The sequence below is a fragment of the Propithecus coquereli genome, unplaced genomic scaffold (assembly GCF_000956105.1).
Source record: "Propithecus coquereli isolate 6110/MARCELLA unplaced genomic scaffold, Pcoq_1.0 Scaffold173, whole genome shotgun sequence".
Classification (NCBI taxonomy): domain Eukaryota; kingdom Metazoa; phylum Chordata; class Mammalia; order Primates; family Indriidae; genus Propithecus; species Propithecus coquereli.
Window position 1 is genome coordinate 778,151 of NW_012141969.1, and position 6,947 is coordinate 785,097.

General features: G+C 41.5%; 1 pseudogene; it reads left to right on the top strand.

Moving 5' to 3' along the window:
- LOC105808426 overlaps window positions 1-4,802 on the top strand; it is a 6,380-nt pseudogene extending 1,578 nt beyond the window's left edge.
- The last annotated feature ends 2,145 nt before the right edge of the window (window positions 4,803-6,947 follow it).

Sequence of the window (6,947 nt, forward strand, 5' to 3'; positions counted from 1 at the left end):
AAAAATGGACAAAAGATTTGAATACACATTTCTCCAAAGAAGATATACAAAAAGCACATGACAATGTGTTTGACATTGTTGATCAATAAGGAAATGCAAATCAAAACCACAATGAGATATCATTTCACACTCATTAGTATGGTTTTAATTTTTTAAAAAGTAACAAATGTTGACAAGGATGTGGAGAAATAGGGATACTCATATTTAAAATACATTGCTGGTGGGAATGTAAAATGGTATTGGCGCTGTAGAAAACAGTTTGGCACTTCTTTAAAAAGTCAAACACAGAATTACCATGTGACCTAGCAATGCCACTCCTGTGTACATACTCTCAAAAGAAATGAAAACATGTCCACATGGAAACTTGTACGTGAATGTTTACAGTAGCATTCTTCAGCCAAAAGGTGGAAGCAATCCAAATGTCCATCAATGGATGAATGAACAAGCAAATGATGGTATATTCACACAATGGAATATTATTTGGCCATAACAAGGAACAAAAGTATGATACATGCTACAACTTGGATGAACCTCAAAAACATTAAGCTAAGTGAAATAAGCCAGACATAAAAGGTCACATGTTGTATGATGCCTTTTATATGATATCTCTAAAACAGGAAATATGTAGAGACAGAAAGTAGATTAGTGGTCACCAGGGGATGGGGGAATGACGGATGATTGTATAATGGATGTAGGGTGTTTTTCTGGGGTGATAAAAAGGTTTTGAAACTAGAGGGAGGTAGTGGTTGTGCAACATTGTGAATACACTAATGCCACCAAATTATACAAGAGTTAATTGTGTATTATGTGAATTTCACCTCAATAAAAGGGGGAAATCTTTCCATAGGGTAGACCTCGAGAAATGCACCTACTCATCCACTTCATGAGAAAAGGGAAGTTGTTCCTGGTTGGAATACATATGGACTCGTGGGAGTGGTGAATGCCATGACTGGTTCCTGGAAGGAGAAAGATTACAAGATTAAGGATATAAGGAAGTCAAGAGAAGAGGAATGTGGATGGACATATGGGGTAGACACAAAATGTGACAATCTTTGTAGCACATGTTAATGCTCACCAGAGCACATGCACCACAGGAGAGGAACCAGAAAAACAAGTAGACAGAATGACTCAGCAAGCTGATGTCAGCCAGTCTCTGTCATGAGCCACCCCAGTACTGGGACAACAGGTGCATGAACGAGTAGCTATGGTAGCAGGGATGGTGGTTATGCCCACACCCAACAGCGCAGGCTCCCATTCACCAAGGCTGATCATACTACTGCCATCTCCGAATGTCCAACTTGTCAACAACAGAGACCAGTGCTGAGACCCCAATAACAGTATCACTCCTCAAGGAAGCCAACTATTCACTGGATTTTAAATTGATTAAATTGGACCCCTTTTACTCTGTAATGCACAGCAGTTCATCTTGACTGGGATCAATGCATCTACAGGATGAGGAATTACCTCTCCTCCCCCCAGGGTCTTAGCACCACTATTTGAGGGCTTACAGAGTTTTTGATCTATCAACATGGGGTCTTGCATAACATTGCATTGGACCAAGGGGACCCACTTTGAAGTTAAGGAGGTACAGTAAAGGACATCCATTAGTTCTATCACATACTGAACCATCCAGAAGCTGCTGGCCTGATACAGAAATGGAATGGCTTGTTGAAGGCACAGCTGACGTACTAGATTGGAAGTGATACCCTGTCATCCTCCAAGATGCTACACATACCCTAAATTAATGGCCATTATATGCTGCTGCATCCCTGGTCGGTGAACTACAAGGGTCCAACAAGGAAGGGTGAAAGTAGGAGTGGCCCCATGTACCATTACTCTCAATAATGCACTTGGGGAAGTTGTGCTTCTTGTCCAGCAACTCTCAGCTCTGCAGGTTTAGAGGTTCTGGCTCCCAAATGGGTAACTCTTCCACCAGGGGCTCAGAAAAAGTTCTATTAAAATTTCAACTATTGCTTCTACCCAGTCACTTTAGGCTTCACACTCTAAGAGACAAGCAGGCAACAGGAAGAGTCACTGTCCTGGTATGTTTAATTGACTTTGATCTTCACGAGGAGGTAGGGCTCCGTTACACAGTGGAGATAGGAGGATTATATTTGGCATTCAGATGATATTCTTGGACATCTCTTGGTATTTCCTTGCTCAATTTTGATAGGAAATAGACAAATGTGGCAACCCTGGCCTGAAAAGGGGACGGTGACCAGGGCTCAGACCCCTCAGGGTTGAGAATCTGCATCATGTTACCAGGTAAGCCACCTACGCCGACAGTTGCTCACCAAAGACGAAGAGAATCTAGAATGGGTAGTAGAGAAAGGAGACATCGAATATCAGTTGAGGCCTCAAGACCAGTTGTAGTAGCTGGGTCTGTAGTTTATCTCACTAACTTTGCTCTTGTAAGTTCTTCCCGGAAATGAAGCCCACCTGAGTCCGGAACTTGCTGCCGTCCAAGTTTGTTCTAGGAAGCAAATGGGTCTGAGTAGCAGAAGGAGTGAGTGCATTGTGATGGCTGCTGGGGCACACTGCCCAAATGTCCCACGTCGGGACAAAAGCACTCATTCCCTCTGCTGCTGGAAGTGTTGGCAGTTGACAGCTCGCAGCTAAGTCCCTCCCTGGGGACTGCCTTCAGCTAAAGATACCTGCCTCACCCAAGGTCATGCCCCCATCCCAGGGGCAGCTCATATATACAATGACTGGTCAATGTGGGAGTACAGAGGCCTGGGTCCCTCCTTTCAATTGGGGACAATTCTAAAGGACCATCCCAGCACCAGAGCTCCCCGTGGGGTCAACTGAGCCTTGGGTGCAACCGCATCACAGTTCAACTTCTCTCTCTGCCCGTTTCTGCGTCCCTCGTGCCCCTCAGGTGTAAATAGATCCTGACAGCGCTCTGCAATAAACCTTCCGCATGCAAATCTCTGTCTCAGAGTCTGTTTCCCAGGAAACCAGGCCTGTGACAAACTGTTTTACAGTAGTACTCTTGGGCACTACCCAAGTGAAATACTGGGTGTAGTTTCAGTGCTGAGGAGTTATTGCTTCCTCCCTTACAGCTTTGAGGAATCCTCATGAGTCTGAAAAATCAACATCAGCGGCTCCGAAGGAGACATTTCTATTGGTCTGTCTTCCTCTAGCTACCCTGGGAGGGAGATTTTGCCATTGATCAATTTAGACAACGCCAATCCGACCCAGCTGCGCTCTGAGGGTCCTGGTGTTAATTATTCTAGCAGCAGCCTCTACCCTGAGCCTAACCCCACGAGACTAACTCATAGGGTAAAATAAGTAAAAGATAGTTGGAGACAGAATGGCATTCAGATGTCATTCTTATTTATCTGTGTGGCGACAGCTGAAACCGTTCTTGATGGATGGTCCCACAGTAATTCAGCAGGACTGGCTGTAAAAGTTGAATAGTGTGTGACATTTTGAGCAGCGAGAAACCTGGCACGTCTTACAGCTCATCTTTCCAGTAATTTCCTTCACAGTATCCTTAGTGCGCTGTACCAGCCTTTTGATCTGCCCACTTATCTGGGGGAATGGGGAGGATGGTGACAGTGGGATAAGGTTTCTGTCTGTAAATCCTCTATAGTCAACTGGGGCAAAGGCAGACCCATTCGCAGAGATAAGTGAGTTGCGATGCCCACGCTATAAATCGCCCATTGAAGACCTAAGCATGTGAAAGCAGGGGTCTCAGATGGAACAATGAGCATAAAAAGTAATGTCTCTGAATTGGTCCTACCAAATTCTGGGCCCGGGATTTCACAGCTCTTCCTGAAGTGAAGAAGGTACATTTGCCGAATATACTGTCAACAATATTGCCGTCATTCTAGTATTAGAATCTATCCTCATATTTTCCTGTGAACAGTTCCCTTATCTATGTACTGTGGGCAAGGTAACAATTTGACCATCTTTCCAGAATAATTACAGCTTTGGTGAGACTATATTGTGACAGACATAGTTACCAATTATTGATACGTTGGAACTGGAGTTGACCTTCAGCTTGGGTGCTCAACTCTTAATGAAAACAACTGCAAACACCCCGGCAGAACTCTATGAAACAGAGAACAGCAATGAAAACTGTGGGAATTATTTTAAAAGTCAAAAGCTGGTTCTATGGAAAGATTTTTTTTAAAGACAGACCTCCGGCAAGAGTTATCAGGAATAAAAGAGAGCCCGTCGTGTCGTTCGTGGAGAGCGGGCGGCGCCTGGCTCCTTTCGCTCCACCTTCGGAGTTCACCTTTGCTCAGGGGGACAGTTGACAAGGAGGAGGGATGCGACCAAGTGACCCACGACCTGCGTGCAGAGTTCTGGCCGGGGCGTCGTCAGAGCCCTGAAGCCCCTCGCTACTACCTCCAGACGGGGATGGGTCGCCTGTCCTGCCCGATCTTCTGGTGGCTACGGACATCTGAGCCCAGGCTCGGCGGTGGCGGGTCCAGATCCTCTCTAGTCTTTGTTGACTGCTCTTCGCCGTCCTTCTGGCCTTCCTCCTCGCCTCCGCCTGTCTGATCGTTAAAGAGCTGCATGCTGAGAATTTGAAGAATGAAGATGATATAGACACTGGGCTATCAGGATTCTGGACTCTGCTTATAATATCTGTAGCTGCTGGATTTTCCTGTTGCAGCTTTCCTTGGGCAGTGACTTATTTTGATTCTTTTGAACTAGAAATGTTTCCTCCTACTCCTCTTTCACCTGCCAGGTTCAAGAAACTGACTGGACATTCTTTGCACACCGGCTATAGCATGGCAATTTTGAATGGCATTGTAGCTGTCCTTACCATAGCACGGTGCCTCACGTAAACCCACAGTGAAGCAATATCGTTGACACAACTTAGTCATAATTGTTTTGTAACGACAAGAAAGAACATCACTGCCTACTCAGAAGACCAAAAAACCTGCCTTTCGTTATGTGGTTCAGATATGTGTCATAATCATCATCATTACGGAGGACCTTTTAAAGCATCATTCTAGAGTCTAGGCACGGGGAATACATGAATGTCAAATTTTAAGTACCTTCTTAAAAGTATAAGATGTTTATCTCATCTTTTTACTTTTATGTGTGTAGTTCTTATAAGTTGTAGAAAACATTTTAATGGAAATCAAACTCAAAAACTTGAATCCAGGACAATGCCTACATTTCCACGTGTGTATCACGTTTTTTGCTAAGATACTGATATTACTGTTTAATTGAGATACAAATATCTTATTTATACGTTAGGAAAGCAAATGATGCCTACTATGCCAACATTTTATAGAAGCTACTTTTAAATCAAAATATTTAGCTTTGGTATTCATATAAGTAATAGAAGGCGAATTTATATTTTTTATGGGGCATAGTTCCTTTTGTTTTTTTTTATATTTTCCTACTATATATTGAATTTGTATTTTTAAAAATTATTACATCTAGACAACTACAAACATCATCTCTTAGTGGCGCAAACCTAACACCTGTCTTTAAGAAAAAGCAAAAAAGCACATTGACCTAAGTTTAAAACTGAGTACGTTTATTTTTAACAAAAACAGACTGAAAAAGGTAAATTATCTAAGTCACTGAGAAATTTGAAAAAAAGGATAAAAGAGAGAAGATATGAATAAATACAATACAGAAAGAAAAGGAAGAAATAACTACAGACACAAAAGTGATGATTTAAAAAAGAAAAAAGCATTATGAATAGCTCTGTACAACTAAAATTGAAAAAAAAAGAAAAAGAAAGTTCTATAAATATTTAAAATGTCAAAGTTTGATCAAGAAGAAGATAACTAATTCCAGGCCAACAAATATGAAGAGATTGCAATAGTAGTCAAAACGTCCCAGATGTCAGGTCCCGGTGATTTTATAGGTGAGTTCTCTGAAATTTTGAAGAAATGCTTAATTCCTGTTTTACAGATTGTCTCAGAGTTTAGAAAAAGAGTGAAAGCCAGCCAGCTCATTTTGAGACCAGTGTAATCTTAATCCCAAGACCATTCAGTGACAATTTTTTTAAAAAAGATACTTATAGGGCTTTTTCATTTATGAAAACAGATATACAAATCCCAAACAAAATATTTGCTAACTGAATTCAACAGGATTTTTTTTTTTAAATATCCATCATGATGAAGGTTTTATCCCAGAAATTCAACAATGGTTCAGTATCAGTGTACTCAGCAAGCTAGGAATATAAAGAAATGTTCTTAGCTTGAAAAAGATTATGTACCAAAACCTATGGCAAATATTCTTAATAGAGGAACTTTAGACACATTCCCTTTAAGACTGTGAATAAGACTAAGATGTCCTCGACGCTGTTGCTGTTTAATATAGCATGAAAATCCTGGCCAATGATAGAAAATGAAAATAATTAAGAGCTTATATTAGTCAGGGTTCTCCAGAGAAACAGAACCAATAGTATGTAAGTGGATAGTGAGAAAGAGAGCAAGGGGGAGAGGAGGAGAGAGAGAGAGATTTTAAGGATTTAAGGATTTTGAGGATTTTAAGAATTATGTGGGTTAACAAGTCCAAAATCTGCAGGGTGGGCCAGCATGCTGGGGACCCAAGGAAGAGCTGATGTTGCAGCTCAAGTCCAAAGGCAATCTGGAGGCAGAATTCTCTCTACCTCAGAGGATATTATTCTTTTTTTCTTAAGGCCTTCAACTGATTGGATGTGGCCCACCCACGCTATAGAGGGTAATCTGCTCTATTCAAGGTCTAGAGATTTAAGTGTTAATTACATCTAAAAATAGCCTCACAGTGACATCTAGACCGGTGTTTGACCAAATAACTAGGCATCATAGCCTAGCCAAGTTGACACATAGAATTAACCATCACAGAGGTATAATTTTTGGAAGGAAAAAGATGCAACTGCTACTCGCAAGTGATATGATCATCTATCTAGAAATAAAAACACAGTCAACAAACTCTTAAATCTAATAGGAGATGTACACAAGGTTTCTAACTAGAAAATCAACCTT